This window comes from Haliotis rubra, unplaced genomic scaffold (genome assembly GCF_003918875.1).
Source record: "Haliotis rubra isolate DU_JTF1 unplaced genomic scaffold, ASM391887v1 Scf176, whole genome shotgun sequence".
In the NCBI taxonomy this organism is placed as follows: domain Eukaryota; kingdom Metazoa; phylum Mollusca; class Gastropoda; order Lepetellida; family Haliotidae; genus Haliotis; species Haliotis rubra.
Window position 1 is genome coordinate 790,840 of NW_025765736.1, and position 19,096 is coordinate 809,935.

A 19,096-nucleotide genomic window follows, 5' to 3' on the forward strand; every position below is an offset into this window, starting at 1 on the left:
CTAAAGATTTGAAGTAAGTGTCAACATTTATATATGGTGCTTTAAACATGAAAATATTACCTGCCGGTTCCTGAGCAGACTGTCTTGATGGAATTTCTTCTTTAATAGTCATGTTGCCGATGTTGAGGTTCAGTCCTGAAAACACACAACATGACAGTTCAGATGACTTATTCAAAACAGTCATATCTTAAAGAGGTAATTGCATGAACAGTGAATGCTCTTTATGTGTATCATAATATATGCAACATGACAACTACCTAAAGACTTTATACGAAATCACGATTCTAAGTGATCGACATCCGGTTTGATACAAATAATATGTCATGGAAAAGCTGGGGACTGTCTTGATAGAATTCCATTTTTAATAGTTATGTTGCTGATATTGAGGCTCAGTCCTGAAAACATACAACATGACGGTTCAGATGACTCATTCAACACACAGTCATATCTTATAGAGGTAATTGCATGAACAATGAATGCTCTTTATGTGTATCATAATATATGCAACATGACAACTATCTAAAGTTTTTAAAAGAACAGGAATGGTAAACCTTTGAACTGACATTGACTTCCCAATAGAAATGTCGAGGCGTGCTTTGTTGCAAAATCCTTTTTGATCATTGATACTATTCTAGATCTCCCTCAGAGCATCCCGTGAAGTAATATATATCGGGCTGAAAATACGACCATATATCTGGAAGTGTACGTTCACAGTTGAAGGAAAATATACATTGACTTTTTTACATCATGGTTAGGTGAAGTTAGGTGGCACTCATTCTTAGGACCAAATAATATGATTCAGAATAATGCTATTCTGTCACAAAAGCTCTTCCATCTTGTATCGCCCTGGACCTGCAACAGCTGCAAAATATTTGAAGGCAATGCAAGTAGCTTGTCATATGTTATCTTCCGTTTACCCGAACAATAGGGGTGCTTTAACATCTTTAAGGAGCGATACAAAAATGAATATTGTATGTTTCACTTAGGAAACATGTCTTAGTGAAAAAATCCAACTGACATCCTTGTATGACTATCAATCAGACAACTACCAGCACTGATATGTATAAGTGACTGAGTGAGTGAGCTGGTTTATAAACTAACGTCCAAAACAAACTTGCCAACTTTAAAAATTAAATTGTTGAAAGACAAATACTTTTAACTGAACTTAACCAATTTTCCAGACTCTGTTTTACATTTAAAGGGTGCTGATCACGAATAAATAGGATACCAACTGAAAAAATTGTTTATCAAGGTCAAAATTGAAAAGCAAAATGGCCACCAAATCACCTTTTTGGTGAAAAAATACTGAATGCTTACATTGGTATACATGTATTGTGAAATATAAATTACCACTGTATAATTAAAATGTTAATATTGTTGTCACCACAAGGTATAGAAAGAACTGCCTTTAATTAAAAACAATAATTAAATTGGATTTGGTTAAAAACATTCTTCATTCCAAAACTATTTTTTAAATGTATTTCATTCAAATTTTCAGATATTATTAGGAATGAGTTAACAAAACGTTTTAGTTGTTAATTAGTTTAGATGATGTTTTAAGACATTTAAAGAGTGCTGATCATGAATAAAAAGGATTCCAAGCTGAAAAATGTTTTCTGGACCCTCAAAATTGAAAAACAAAATTGCCGCGATAATCACTGCAAGTAATGGTGGGTGTGCACGGTATGTCATCACCTGTGACTATATATCTATTTTCTAATTTTTTTAAACCCGATTTTTTTATACATTTAAAGGGTGCTGATCACGAAAAAATAGGATAACAACTTAAAAGACTTGTTTATGTTCCTTAAAATTGAAAAACAAAATGGCCTCCAAAATAGCTGCTTTGTGCGGATTGACGGTATTGCGACTGTGGAGTAACAAATAGAATTCAAAATTATACCAATACACAACAACATATATATTTCATGAATATTTCTATTTTGTAATCATTTCGGATGAAAACGATACGTATAATCAATGAAACTTGAACAAACACCCCTCAACACAATATAGATGCTGAAACATACAAATGTGACTTGGCTTTGATTCATGACACTTCATCAGTAAACTTTACTACACATCAGAATTGTCATTGAAACAACTTTCGTCATCACCAGACCTCGTGCAGCCACGCGTAGCAGTCAAAGAAGGTTTGATCTCATGCTTTTTCAGCGCAAGTCTCGACATTTTGTTTGACATGAGCATGTAATAAGTGCAAGCCAGGCTTCAGGAAGGGAATCCAAAGATATCAACAAGGGTTGTGAACCTTTGCTCTATTCCAACCCATCTCTGTGAATTAGGGAAGTGATAGAATAACTTCACAGGCTTTCCTACAGATCATGATTTGGTAATGGATACACTGGATGACAGGGAATTGTATATTACATTTGCTGAGGATATCATGAATCGCTGGCGCCTGGTTATTCTTGCAGTCAATCTGTCTATCCATTTGTTGTATTTGATTGATACATTTAAAATATAATGTAGAAATGCTATTGAATTGTATCATTTGTTTCAAGGAATCGATCATATGTGCTCGTTATCAATGCAAAGCCAAACTTACTATAAGGTACACAATGTAAGTCGACAACTTAATTGTTATAGGTACCAAGGAAACCATTAGTTTCCCTGCGCAAAATACAAGAAACAAATCAAAGGGTGACATTATCCTCAAAGTATGATAATAACAATGCTTATAACCTACGAGGACAAACATATCGACGGTCATTTGTTTTCATACAATATGCACCGGGTAAAATATCACTTTGTCATGGTGACATTTAATCATGGCAATGTTATGACGTCACGTTGCTTCTGAGAAGCCACCTTCCAAATACAGCGATGACGGGGAGCCTGCCTTTGTTGGAAAATAGATTATGGCGGGTTTTTTTCAATTAAAAACTTCAGTAATAAATAGAAAATTATATTCGTGCCGATACCATACTATGTGAACGACCTAAATGTTGACATGATATAGGTGGTTGTGTCGTAAACATGATATGACAAGGGCACTCATATTTATCTTCTATTAAGTCGGCTATATTCCAACCATGAGAAACGTCTTCAAATAATGTTACCAAAGTCCCAATAGTTTCCATGGAAACAAACATCACATTTATTTTAGAAATCTATAATAAAAATGCACAACGTCACTATTTGTTTGATAAATGACAAAGATTCATTCATAATAGGGGCGGTGGGGTAGCCTAGTGGTTAAAGCGTTGGCTCGTCACGCCGAAGACCCGGGTTCGATTCCCCACATGGGCACAATGTGTTAAGCCCATTTCTGGTGTCCCCCGCCGTGATATTGCTGGAATATTGCTAAAAGCGGCGTAAAACTAAACTCAGTCAGTCAGTCAGTCATTCATAATAAAGGTTTTCAGTTCGATAAAAAGTACACATTTTAAACAATGTTTGGCCGTATGGCCTATGACACACCAACGATACCTAATAATACATAATTGTAAAATATTTGACATTAAAAACATATACACGTATCCACATATCACAGATCAGTTTATCTGTCTGTCGTGGGTACCGACAGCCGCACTATGTGAGAATCACAGCATGCTGGGCCGGGACAAGCCACCCCTATACTGACGTCATCACCCACTGACATGCGTCAGTATCCACGACAGGCCGATAACAAAGCATGTATACATGTGTAAAAATTTGAGATATATATCTTAAACATGAGAGTGATGTGGTTAATACTGCTTATTATCTGCAAATTGCCGGCGCTTGCGCATTTTAGTAACTAATGCAGTTAGAGGCGTTCTCGTGAGCTCTCCAGTCGTCCCGTGTCATGCACATGGGGATGATTCTGTACATATTTCTCCTAATGAGTTTTACCTCGCGTTGCAGGCAGGTGAGAAACTTTTCGGCTGCGTCCAAACCTCCGTAGATCACGGGAGGATTCGTTTAATCGTCGTATCGGACCACCACGTACCTGAACCCGCAGGCCTCATGTTCTTGCATTTTGCGAGTGAAACTCTGGTTGGAGGCCGGCGTGTTGGTTGCGTGGTTGTCAACGTTTTTGATGAGGGCCTAGAAGCTAAGTAGATCACGTAGGGCACGGGCGTTTGTTTCTTGGGGTTGACGAATTTTAAGATGTTGTATTATTATTATTATTACTTCCTAAATCTTTAAATCGGCAATGTTTAACCATGATGATCGCTGCTGTCAGCGGACCCAGGAACATGCCATCCTTGTGGTACAGATGGCAGCTGATTGCGCTCAAAGCGTGACTGACGAACGGATCCACGTCAAGGTCTTTGCACATGTACAGTCGAAATGGGAAGGAGATACGAAGCGATGCCATGGTAGATTTGAGTCATGGCCGACCCTATGGTTGTCATCAATTTATTACATTATTACACTATTATTGTCACTGAAGTATTAGTTGCCTTTGTCACCGACCACAAGCGACACAAGCCTTTCTCGCTTGTCAGTGTTGGCATCGTTGTCGCATATTTGTTTCAGTAGGTCGTCGCTCTCCATCTTATAACTTGGAGATTAGGATCGTGATCCCTTTGTTCCCATTGTCGATGCGTTGCCCGCTGCCATGCAGCCGATTGTCGTCTGTGGATTGCATGTCCAGCCACAGTGTGTACTGGGTGGTCAGGTATTCCCCGATCGTCACATTGTGGAGTTGAAGATCCTTGACGACCACATCGATTTCCGGCATGCACTTGATCGCTGGCAGTTTTCGGATCTTCTCCCACTGTTGGTGAGCTTGTATGCCTTGGCTAAACACCTGGTTGGGCACACCTTCGATGGTCACTTTGGTGATCTCGGGTTCTAAGTGGCGACTTCGTTGCTTTCTCTTGTTTGAAAAGGCCAGTATTCCACCACTGGAATGATCAGAATGCCTTTCTTTGATCGGGCCGGCACGTTCAGGTTCATGTTCCACAGCGTGTAGCTCGTCTTTGACGATCGTACAGGATGGACAGCTTTCCCGAGTAGTGGTTGCAAAGCTGCCAGGCCAGTTCTGGGCTCGTGACCATGTCAAACTCCAGCAAATGTTGTCGATGACATAGCTGGCCTCGGTGCCGTTTGGGGTATTGAGAACTTTGCCGTAGTCATTGAACGTGAGTTTGTATTCCAGCCTGTCGCCCAGCGCAGCCTGGTAAAAGGGAATGTGCCCCTCCAGCAGCTCAAAGTCGAGCGGAATGCAAAACCGGTTCCCGCACGCTTCGGCTATGGCTTTGTCTCCTGCTGATATTGCATTGAGCTTGTCTTGCGAGTGAACATATCCCACACGTAAGTCATTCGCACTGCAGTCAGCATTACAAAGTCTTTGATATACCATGTTATCGTGTTCTCTCATGGTTCTCCAGAGGTCCAGGTAACTAAAAAACATGTCGTTGTCGTTGATGCTGGCTCCTCATCCCCGTTGATTTTGATGGTCTTTTTCTTGATGATGGCTCGACCAAAGTTGCGCATGATTGTGCATTTGACTCCAAAGTAATGTGAAAAGCCCAGCAAGCCGTCCCGGCGACGATGACATCGTTCACACCCACATTGGGGAATCGAACCAGCAGCGTTTGGTTTTGATTGAGCGTGCTCGGATTGTTCATGATCGTCAGGGATTGACGGACGGCTTTGACTCCAAGCGGTTCCCTCAATCTTTGGAAAGGATCTAGTTTTTGTCCGTATTGCACTGTTATATACATATAAGAATTATATGTTTAGTATATTAAAATAAAATAATGGCCGAAGACGGCGACGACTATATCGGATTGGACAATTTATCCATGCTGCCACCCGATGATGATGATGATGGTGCCGACGACACTTCGTCCATGGGTGACACCTTAAGAAACAAAATCTTAAAGACGGCCATGGCTGATTATTACGATGCTTTAAAGCAAAATAAAAATTACGTCGAGACTTCATACCGTGACTATTCGAAGCTTGACATCAATGACGAGGGCACGCTGAGTGTGAAAGCCCGTACGGGAGTCGATCTCATGCATGTCCACACTAGGGGACCGCTCGCTCTGTCAACTCAGAAAACATGGCTTCAACTTCGTCTGCGAGGAACTGAACCTGCAGGATTATGGTGGCACGTGACACAAACAACTTCCACTGAAGGCCGCCAGAGATCTGTGAATGGCAGCCACCAAGCTCGGTGCCGTGGCGAGTGCCACCATGTGAGACGACATGCACATGATGCGTCTCACAGACTCAAAAAAATTATTGAGCACTTACTGGAATGAACCCGTACCCGGTTTTGAATATCCCGTCAGGCCCGTCAGGGAACTTAAACGTCTGGACAAGGCCCTGAAAACCACTGGCGGGAAGCTCATGAACCAAAGTGAACATGCTTGAGGAATGGATTGCTTACAAGAGAACGAAACTCAAACAAGCAGATGATGACAGCAACGAGATCAGCCTATGTCACATCGAACAAAGATGGTGCAACCTGGAAGACCAGAAATTGTCCCAGCTGTAAGCCGCCACCACCAACCGAGAAGTGCTCTGATCGCAAATCAGCAAATCAGCTGAGTGTGAGAAACCATCGACCGAATCTTGAATGAAAACATGTTGGTCAACAGGATCCAAAGAAGGGATCGCCAGTGGTCTGACGGTGCTCAGCTTCATCATATCGACCTTGGTCGTACCAGCGGCAGTGGAAGCAGTAGCCCACCGACAACACCACCGCAGCGCGGCGACATCAGAGACTGGATCCAAAAACTCGCAAACTGCTGCTAAAGCCACTGAAGCACTCCCGGGCATCCTGGGCAGCATCGTCTCGTGGCTGCTAACCACGCTGTCAAAAATGGTCATGTGGCTTGGTCAAAACCTGTGGGTGTTCGTCGTTGCCATGGCCGGTCTGGTGTACGTTGCTGCTGTGGATTTTTTAACCAAATAAAACACAGTCAGACCGCAATGCCATCTTGCGATCGACATGTTGCCGATTTTCGTCGGCCACTGCCACGACGGTTGTTGCCGGCAACATCACCAGTGCTCGGTGCAACGTGACTCACGTTAATGTCGGGATTCATGCCTAGTTTCTGATAGCTGGACACGATGATGATTTCATTATTGTATCCCACCACTTTATCAATCCTGAGTGGCATGTCGCTCGGAGCCATGTACAACCCCAAGCCAAAAACATAGTCGACTGTAGACCTGGCCGTCAGCAAATCCACAGGCGATGCGATGGCATTCTCGACATTCAACACAAACTGTTTCTGCGTGTCGAATGCCCTCACTCGACCTATGATGTCGGATAGCGTTTGCGCCTACACGCTGAGGATGGCCCACACGTACGTTCGAATCATTCGGTATGACGACACCCGCATCTGAAAACCACTTCGACGTATCCAACATCAATATTTTCCAATTCTCTACTGGTCCCTGTGGAAACCTCCAAACTCGGTAATCCTTGCTATCATTGCAAGCCATGATATTGTCCCTCGTTGCTCGTGACGTAAGATTTCGCGAACGTCTCGCTACCCCATTCTTTCAGCTTTTTTTTGTAGGCATCCACGAGACGCATATCGTGAACAATGATTAGAGCCAATCCGCAATTTTCTCATTGATTTTGAATTGTCACAAACAGGTTCGTACACACGCCGATCGTATGGATTGTTTATCACATTCCATGGAATGTCCTGCAGAATCGGTGGGCCAATTTCTTTCAGGTTGCGCCTGATCTGGTAGTACATGTGAAACGACAACATGGACTCAAGGGATCATGACGAGTGTCGTTCAAAGTCACGCCGCACCTGGTCATTGCGCACCACACTGGGAAGTTGAATTGATTCTGCCAGAACTGCATGCACTGTCACAGGAAACCGGTAACACGCAGATAAACCGAGCTCCAAAATGGGAACCATCCTCTGCATCGACCACAGTGAGCTCAGCTGTGCTCACGTGATCACTTTTGGGATAAAGCAACATGTTGAATATTATTATATTTACATATATATTTTTTTTAATATTGTATGTGACACAATCGGGAATACGCAGCGGCGAGGCCGTTCAACTGCTGCACGCAATCGCCCTCTGCAATATCACGTACTACTGCGATCGACAAACATCGACGGCACCAACAACAAGCGCTTTGTCGACAAACGGCGACACACGCTGACCGACATTTACTACAGCATGTGCTCGCTCAATGACAAAATCTTCAGCCGAACTCAAACTGAACGATTCCAACAGCACGGTTGTGCTATGGAACAATAGGAAAAGCAGCTAGAAACTCCGCCAACCTCTGGCCAGAACGCTCGGTCTGACGTCGAATGACATACAGCCACAAGAGACCGTGATGGGCCAAAACTGCCCGACCAAGTTCCCTATCACAAGCTGTGCGTTCATCTTGACCAGATTAGCATGACCGATAACATTCAAGGCAAACGGCCTTGCGTGCTGCTCAGAGCCGTTGTGGTCTTCACATGTGTCACAGAGTATACTCACATGTATAGAGATGTGTCTCACAGAGTATACTCACGAGTATAGAGATGTGTCTCCGAGTATACTAACATGCATAGAGTCGTTTCTCAGAGTATACTAACATATATAAAGATGTCTCACAGAGTATACTCACATGCATAGAGATGTGTCTGAGAGTATACCCACATGTAGAGAGATATTTGTCAGTGTATACTAACATGAATAGAGGTGTCTCAGAGTATACTGACATTCTAGAGATGTGTCTCTGATTACATTCACCTTCTAGAGGTGTGTCTCATAGAGTATACTCACATGTATACATATGTGTCTCGCAGAGTATACTAACATATATAGAAATGTGTCTCAGAGTATACTTACATGTATTGAGATCACTAACAGAGTATACTCACGTGTATAGAGATGTGTCTCACAGAGTATACACACATGTATAGAGATGCGCCTTCGAGTTTCATGTATAGATATGTTTCCAGAGTATACTCACATATATAAAGATGTCTCTCAGAGTATACTCATATGTGTAGAGAAGTGTCTCACAGAGTATACTAAAATGTATGCAGATGTGTCTCAGAGTATTCCCACATGCACAGAGATGTCTCATAGTAGACTAACATGTAGAGAGATGTCTCAGATTATGCTCAAATTTTTGAGATGTGTCTAACAGAGAGTACTCACATGTATAGAGAGATGTGTCTAACAGAGAGTACTCACATGTATAGAGATATTTCTAACAGCGTATACTCATATGTCTCACAGAGTATACTAACATGTATAGAAATATGTCTCAGAGTATACTTAAATGTATTGAGATCTCTAACAGTATACTCACGTGTATAGAGATATGTTTCCGAGTATATTAACATGTATAGATATGTTTTCATAGTATACTCAGATGTATAAAGATGTCTCACAGAGTATACTCACATGTATAGAGATGTATTTCGGAGTATACTTACATGTATTGAGATGTCTAATAGAGTACACTCACATACATAGATATGTCTCCCAGAGTATACTAACATGTATAGAAATGTGTCTCAGAGTATACTTACATGTTTTTAAGTCTCTAACAGAGTATTTTCACGTGTATAGAGATGTGTCTCAAAGAGTATATTGGCATGTTTGGAGATGTGTCTGAGAGAATACTAACAGGAATAGAGAACTCTCACAGAGTAAACTCACATGTATAGAGATGTGTCTCAGAGTATACTCACGTGTATAGACATAGGTCTCGGTGTATGCTCACATGTATAGAGATGCGTCTGAGAGAATACTAACATGAATAGAGAACTCTCACAGAGTATGTTCACATGTATAGATATGTGCCTCACAGAGTATACTTACATGTGTAGAGAGGTTTAGACTCACATGTATAGATATGAGTCTCACAGAGTATACTCACATGTGTAGAGATGTCTCTCAGAGTATACTCGCATGTATAGAGATAGGTCTCAGTGTATACTCACATGTATAGAGATGTGTCTGAGAGAAAAATAACATGAATAGAGAACTCTCACAGAGTATGTTCACATATATAGATATGTGCCTCACAGAGTATACTTACATGTGTAGAGAGGTTTAGACTCACATGTATAGATATGTGTCTCACAGAGTAAACTCACATGTATAGAGATGTGTCTCAGAGTATATTCGCATGTATAGAGATAGGTCTCAGAGTATACTCACATGTATAGAGATAGGTCTCAGAGTATACTCACATGTATAGAGATAGGTCTCAGAGTATACTCACATGTATAGATATGTGTCTCACAGAGTATACTCACATGTATAGAGATGTGTGTCAGAGTATACTCACATGTATAGAGATAGGTCTCAGTGTATACAAACATGTATAGAGATGTGTCTCAGAGAATACTCACATATATTAGAAATAGGTCTCAGAGTTTACTCACATGTATAGATATGTGCCTCACAGAGTATACTTACATGTATAGAGATGTGTCTCAGAGTATACTCACATGTATAGAGATGTGTCTGACAGAGGATACTAACATGTATAGAGATGTGTCTGACAGAGGATACTAATATGTATAGAGATATAAATATGAGATGCACACCTTTAGAGTCTCTATAAAAGACATATGTAAGCTAAATGAGTTTTGTGCAGTTGTTTTTGAGGAGAAGTGGATAAAGTACACCCCCTGTTGTATGGGACGAACGGGATGAATAGAACCAAATTCAACTAAGTTCAAACATCTGTAAAAGTGACAAAATTAAGAAATTGCATTAAAAAATTGTGAAATGCACACCTTTAGAGTCCTTACAAAAGACATGTAGAAGTTTATTCAATTCTGTTGAGCAGTTTTTGTGGAGAAGTGGATAGACTTCATGCCCTATTACACTATCATCATAGAGAAATTCAGCAAAATGTACCTAAGTTCAAATGTCTCTAAACTTTCAAAATCAACCAATAAAAAAACAAAAACAAAATATGAGATGCACACCATTAGAGTCCCAAGAAAGCCCATGTATAAGTTCATTTAATTCCACAGAGCGGTTATGGTGGAGAAGTTGATAGAATACATTCCCTGTTTCGTACGGACGGACAGACGGCCATATATGGCGGGGGCATAAAAATGTAACAGCACTAGTATCCATTTTGTCTTTTGTCTTCTACCCGTCAGAACTAGATAAACAACTATTCTCTGATGTGAACATATTTTACAGAAAAAAGTTCATAGTAAGAAAAGAATATTATATAAGGAAAAGGAGCCCTGAGGCTTTCTCCTGAAGCTGTGGAATCTAGACTTGCCACATTTTGTAGACTTGCGTGGGCTTGGATATATTTGCTTTAGGGTCTGTATGACAGACGACGTCCCAACATACGCTCAATCACATGTTTCTCCAGGTCACGGAGAATCAGTGGTTAGAGGCCCGTATTGCAATTCTCGTGCGTTTGCCAGGCACGTAGCAAGCCAATTTTTTCGTGTAAGCCCTATGGGCTGCAAAGCCTTATATTTAGGTGGTATTGATGGCTTGCCCGGAAATTGAAATGTGATTTCCTCATATACAAATATGTTTGGACATATTTTATACATGTCTGCTGCATTGACACAATACCATACATCGAGTATTTGGTGTTTTTTCTAAAATAATGGATAAACAAATGACAAATAAACAACTGCATTTCTGTGATGATTCACATATAATCATGACTGTAACAAAACATCCTCATACATGTCGATGGAAAAACAATCATCACTGAAAGTTATGGTATGAAGAATAACCTGTTTACTGTACATGGTAATGCTTTAATCAAAGAATATTGTAGTCAGTATGATACATAGAGGGATTTCCACTTTATAAATGGAACGTGTTTGTAGGTAATTTTGGCAAGAATTAGAAGAAAAATTATTTTTTTAGCAAAGATCATGTGTACGCTCGAGCTGTTTTTTTTATAATGGTAGCTACGCTCCTGTTTGCATGAGTTGTTGACGTGGCATGGCCGCCTTGTAACATCACTATTTGATTATGATTCACAAACACATGCCCACGATATGGTCGGAATCGTGCCAAGGATTAGCAGATACTTATCATGAAAACAGGTTTTTATGTATGTGGCTTGAAACTCGCTTTTACAAAGGCCTATAGGCCATTTCCTTTTACAGCTTCTCTTTTCTTAACATGCTCACGTCAAAACTGATTTAAATTCTAATCGCCTATTAAAGAATAACACAATAAATAGTATGCCAAATTATCGTTACCATGACAACCCTGTGATATTTCGACGTATGTAAGAGAGTAATGCAGATGATACTGTCGGCTGTAAATTTTGATAAGTTGCTTCATCGCTATCAGTAAACATTGGGTATCTATACAATTATATGTGTGATCAAAGGCCATATGATAGATAATATGGTCTCTGGTGTGATGGAGGAGAACTTGCGTCGCTAGTTTTCTCGATAATCTGAACACATGTATGTAGCGTGAAACCGGCAGATACTTTAGAAGAAAGTGTTTGCCCTACCTGTAACAACGATGTCCCGTGTCTATAAAAGGGATATAATGTGGGGATGAATGACACGTACTTTTTATCTTGCCCCGTTTATGATGATACATACTGCGATCTTTCACAATAATCCCTCTGGCTATCAGATTGAGGGTACGTTTTAAACATAACCGGTATTTCTATTATTGTATTTATAAAGTTCTTCGAACGTTCTCAAAATACGTCCGTCAGATACATCGCGCACTACCCTTTTCTCTTTGATCTTCTCAAACGACTGTTACAAGTTCGAAGAATCCTGGTCAAAGTAGAAAAGTCTTAAAAGAATTCCCTATAATTCTGTAACTTACACATTGTACCCTAAATGGGTAGAGCTTTCGTTCAGGGGAATATCAGAAGGACAACGATACAGTTATTTCCAATGTTGTAGAAAGTTCTCCACTTACTTAGGAAAACACTGAGATATTGTATTCATGTCGGAATGATATTTTCAGCCCCTGTCAGATCTGAACTTGAACATGCGAGGTCTGCGTCTGTGTCAGACTAAAGGCCTTCAAGATGTTTAGCAACACTGGGGCGTAATAGCCATAGATCTTCTCCAAACAAGGGGATATATATCTTGTGAGAATGACTTCTCCGACAGGGAAATTTACAACAATGCGACATCACAATTACTTACGTGATATTTACTCGCAAACTGAGTTATGGATCGTCAATTTAAACAGGACAATATAGACGAATTTCACAAAAGGCAACGAGATCCAACATGCCTATGATATACTCAGAGAACGCACCCGCTTGTCCTATCCGGTCATAATCGCTACACGATAAAAACAATTTTTCATTTCATGTCTCACAGAATATATAATTTGATATGGCATTGTTTGTTATGGTATACTTTTGCGTTAGTGAAACAAATGTCGACAACTTTAAAGTTTATGTATGGCGTTATTACAGCAAAGGCTGAGCGAATGGAGAAATAACATTGTTCAGGCACTGTGACACTATTAAGGAAGGTCACATGCAGTGCAATAATAGTCCAATTATGTACTGCCACGATATATTTTACAGTAGTGATGCACGAGCTGAACAGACTTAAGAAGTTACGATTTGATTCGTGTAGCATATTTGGCTGTGCTCCAAGAGAGACAAAGTGCTATTCTATTGGGACAGCTGGGGACACTTGCGAGGACAAAGGGGGAACGCATCGCCCTTTGTTCACCACTGAACATTTTAATCCCTCGATACATGCACCTCACAAGATTTGCCAACACCACAGACAAGGCGTAACTGATACTGGTAGCAAGAGCGAGTGCAGCTCGATAAGGCGTGTTAGCTTGCATAATACTGCTTTCTTTGTCAGGCTGTTTTGGTGATAAGAATATTGAGGTCATGTGAACGTTGATTTCAAACGTATTAAAATGTGTGAAAATGAAATTACATGAACCAAGTAATTCACATGATGGATATATATGATCATCTTGCTTGAGTACAGGTAACATGAAGGTGTTTGAACCGTTCATATACATACCCCTGAAATCCGGTGTGATACATAAATATCTAAGGTGTGTAAATATTTGCAAATTTGAAAATTTACATGTGTTTCCCCACCTAAGTAAATTCACATGTTTCCATCCCGAGTAAACTTAGAACGACATCGGAAATTTCAGCACCCATTGAAATTCAAAGGAATGCATTGGAAATACTGTATGATCATGTATTTACCGGGGTATCTGTTTTGCAATTCATGTTTGGAAAGCCCTGTCAGGGCATACATGAACGAGGTTGCTTGTGCATACGAAAATGAACGATGAGCATATGTTTCAAAGGTATAGATTCATATGAAATATTTACCCGAAGTTAGGAAATATCTGAACACACACGTTAATCCGGTCATGGCATGTATTTCTTACTGTATTTACGTTTATTTCAATGGTTTATTATCCGGCTTTTGGTCCTTTGGATGTGTCTCACAGAGAGTGCCCACGTGTATACATAGAAGTCTGACAGAGTATACTCCCATGTATAGAGATGTGTCTGAGAGAGTATACTCACATGTATAGAGATATGTCTCAGAGTATACTAACCTGCATACAGATGTGTCTGAGAGAGTATACTAACATTTATAGAGATGTGTCTCAGAGTATACTGACCTGCATAGAGACATGTCTGAGAGAGTAGACTCACATGAATAAAGATGTGTCTCAGAGTATACTCACATGTATACAGATGTGTCTGAGAGAGTATACTCACATGTATAGAGATGTGTCACAGAGTATACTCTCCTGCATACAGATGTGTCTGAGAGAGTATACTCACATTTATAGAGATGTGTCTCAGAGTATACTCACATGTATGGAGATGTGTCTGAGAGAGTATACTAACATTTATAGAGATGTGTCTCAGAGTATACTCACATGTATACAGATGTGTCTCAGAGTATACTCACCTGCATACAGATGTGTCTGAGAGAGTATACTAACATTTATAGAGATGTGTCTCAGAGTATACTCACATGTATGGAGATGTGTCTCAGAGTGTACTCACATGTATAGAGATCTGTCTGACAGACTATACTCACATGTATACAGATGTGTCTGAGAGAGTATACTCACATGTGTAGAGATGTCTGAGAGAGCATACTAACATGTACAGAGACGTGTCTCAGAGTATACTCACTTGCATACAGATGTGTCTGAGAGAGTATACTCACATGTATGGAGATGTGTCTCAGAGTGTACTCACATGTATAGAGATGTGTCTGACAGACTATACTCACATGTATAGAGATGTGTCTCAGAGTATAATCATATGCATAGAGATGTCTCTGAGAGACTATACTTACATGTATAGAGATCTTTCTCAGAGTATACTCACATGTATACCGATGTGTCTGAGAGAGTATACTGACATGTATAGAGATGTGTCTCAGAGTATACTCACCTGCATAGCGATGTGTCTCAGAGTATAATCATATGCATAGAGATGTGTCTGAGAGACTTTACTTACATGTATAGAGATCTATCTCAAAGTATACTCACATGTATAGAGATGTGTCTCAGAGTACCCTCACATGCATAGAGATGTATCTGGCAGAGTATACTATCATGTATAGAGATGTGTCTCACAGAGTGTTCCCACGTGTATAGCGATGTGTCTCAGAGTATACTTACATGTATAGAGATGAATCTGCCAGAGGATACTAACATGTATAGAGATCAGTCTGACAGAGTGTCCCCTCGTGTATAGAGATGTGTCTCAGAGTATACTCACATGCATAGAGATGTGTCTGAGAGAGTATACTAACATGTATAGAGATGCATCTCAGAGTATACTCACATGCATAAACATGTGTCTGACAGAGTATACTCACGTGTATAGAGATGTGCCTCAGAGTATACTCACATGCTTAGAGATGTGTCTGACAGTGTATACTCACATGTATAGAGATGTGTCTGAGAGAGCATACTCACATGTATAGAGATGTGTTTCAGAGTATACTCACCTGCTTAGAGATGTCTGACAGAGCATACTCACATGTACAGAGACGTGTCTCAGAGTATACTCACATGCATAGAGATGTGTCTGAGAGAGCATACTCACATGTATAGAGATGTGTCTCAGAGTATACTCACCTGCATAAAGATGTCTGAGAGAGTATTCTCACATGTATAGACATGTGTCTGAGAGAGCATACTCACATGTACAGAGATGTATCTCAGAGTATACTCACCTGCATAAAGATGTGTCTGACAGTGTATACTCACATGTATGGAGATGTGTCTGAAAGAGTGTGCCCACGTGTATAGAGATGTGTCTGACATAGTATACCAACATGTATAGAGATGTGTCTGAGAGTGTATACCCTCGTCTTTAGAGTTGTGACTGACAAAGTATACCCTCGGGTATAGACAAGAGTCTCAGAGTATACTCACATGTAAAGAGATGTGTCTCAGAATATACTCACATTTATACAGATGTGTCTGATAGAATATACTCACATGCATAGAGATAAGTCTGACAGAGCATACCCACGTGTATGGAGATGTGTCTCAGAGCATACTCACATGTATAGAGATGTGTCTGAGAGAGCATACTCACATGTATAGAGATGTGTTTCAGAGTATACTCACCTGCAGAGAGATGTCTGAGAGAGTATACTCACATGTATAGAGATGTGTCTCAGAGTATTCTCACATGCATGCAGATGTGTCTGACAAAGTATACTCTCATGTATAGAGATGTGTCTCAGAGTACACTCACATTCATAGAGATATATATGACAGAGTATACTGTCATGTATAGAGATGTATCTCACAGAGTGTTCCCACATATATAGAGATGTGTCTCAGGGTATACTCACATGAATAGAGATGTGTCTCAGAGTATACTCACATGCATAGAGATGAGTCTGCCAGGGGATACTAACATGTATAGAGATGAGTCTGCCAGGGGATACTAACATGTATAGAGATCAGTCTGACAGAGTGTACCCACGTGTATGGAGATGTTTCTGAGAGTATACTCACATGTATAGAGATGTGTCTCAGATTATACTTACATGTACAAAGACGTGTCTCAAAGTATTCTCACATGTACAGAGATGTGTCTCAAAGTATACTCACATGTATTGAGATCTGTCTCAAAGTATACTCATATGTATAGAGATGTTTCTGAGAGTATGCTCACATGTATAGAGATGTGTCTGACAGAGTATACTCACATGTATAGAGATGTGGCTCACAGACTGTTTCTCCGTGTATAGACATGTGCCTCACAGTGCATACTCACATGTATAGATATGTGTCTCATAGTATAGTAACATGTATACAGATGTTTCACAGAATATACTCACATGTATAGAGATCTGTATCAGAGTATCCTCACACGTATAGAGATCTGTCACACAGAGTTCACTCACATGTATAGAGATGGGTCTCAGAATATAGTGACCTGTACAGAGATGTGTTTCAGAGTTTACTCACATGAATAGAGATGATTCTCAGAGTATATTCACATGTACAGAGATGTGTTTCTGAGTTTACTCACTTGTAAAGAGATGTGTCTCGGTGTATACTCACATATAAAGAGATGTGTCTCAGAGTATACTCACAAGAATAGAAATGTGTCTAACAGAGTATACTAACATGTATAGAGATGTGTCTCAGATTATACTCACATGTATAGAGATGTCTCACAGAGTATATTCACATGTATAGAGATCTGTATTAGAGTATACTCATGTAAAGAGATGTGTCACAGAGTATACTCACCAGCATACAGATGTGTCTGAGAGAGTATACTAACATTATAGAGATGTGTCTCAGAGTATACTCACATGTATACAGATGTGTCTCAGAGTATACTCACCTGCATAAAGATGTGTCTGAGAGAGAGTATACTCACATGTATAGAGATGAGTATCAGAGTATACTCACCTGCATACAGATGTGTCTGAGAGAGTATACTAACATTTATATAGATGTGTCTGAGGGTATACTCACATGTATACAGATGTGTCTGAGAGAGTATACTCACATGTATAGAGATGTGTCACAGAGTATACTGACCTGCATACAGATGTGTCTGAGAGAGTAGACTCACATGTATAGAGATGTGTCTCAGAGTATACTCACCTGCATACAGATGTGTCTGAGAGAGTATACTCACATGTATGGAGATGTGTCTCAGAGTGTACTCACATGTATAGAGATGTGTCTGACAGACTATACTCACATGTATAGAGATGTGTCTCAGAGTATACGCACATGTATACAGATGTGTCTGAGAGAGTATACTCACCTGCATAGAGATGTGTCTCAGAGTATAATCATATGCATAGAGATGTGTCTGAGAGACTTTACTTACATGTATAGAGATCTTTCTCAGAGTATACTCACATGTATAGAGATGTGTCTCAGAGTACCCTCACATGCATAGAGATGTATCTGGCAGAGTATACTCACATGTATAGAGATGTGTCTGACAGACTATACTCACATGTATAGAGATGTGTCTCAGAGTATACTCACATGTATACAGATGTGTCTGAGAGAGTATACTCACCTGCATAGAGATGTGTCTCAGAGTATAATCATATGCATAGAGATGTGTCTGAGAGACTTTACTTACATGTATAGAGATCTTTCTCAGAGTATACTCACATGTATAGAGATGTGTCTCAGAGTACCCTCACATGCATAGAGATGTATCTGGCAGAGTATACTATCATGTATAAAGATGTGTCTCAGAGTATACTTACATGTATAGAGATGAGTCTGCCAGAGGATACTGACATGTATAGAGATCAGTCTGACAGAGTGTCCCCTCGTGTATAGAGATGTGTCTCAGTGTATACTCACATGCATAGAGATGTGTCTGAGAGAGTATACTAACATGTATAGAGATGCATCTCAGAGTATACTCACATGCATAAACATGTGTCTGACAGAGTATACTCACGTGTATAGAGATGTGCCTCAGAGTATACTCACATGCATAGAGAAGTGTCTGACAGAGTATACTCACATGTATAGAGATGTGTGTGAGAGAGCATACTCACATGTATAGAGATGTGTTTCAGAGTATACTCACCTGCTTAGAGATGTCTGAGAGAGCATACTCACATGTACAGAGACGTGTCTCAAACCATACTCACCTGCATAAAGATGTCTGAGAGAGTATTCTCACATGTATAGACAT

The 19,096-nt window shown here is 40.1% G+C and overlaps 1 long non-coding RNA gene across 1 annotated transcript in view; it reads right to left on the minus strand.

Moving 5' to 3' along the window:
- LOC124273069 overlaps positions 1-19,096 on the minus strand; it is a 49,692-nt gene that overhangs the window by 17,138 nt on the left and 13,458 nt on the right. The window contains exon 2 of the long non-coding RNA XR_006897535.1: positions 61-135. This is a non-coding gene — a long non-coding RNA (uncharacterized LOC124273069). The remainder of the gene's footprint in view (positions 1-60; positions 136-19,096) is intronic.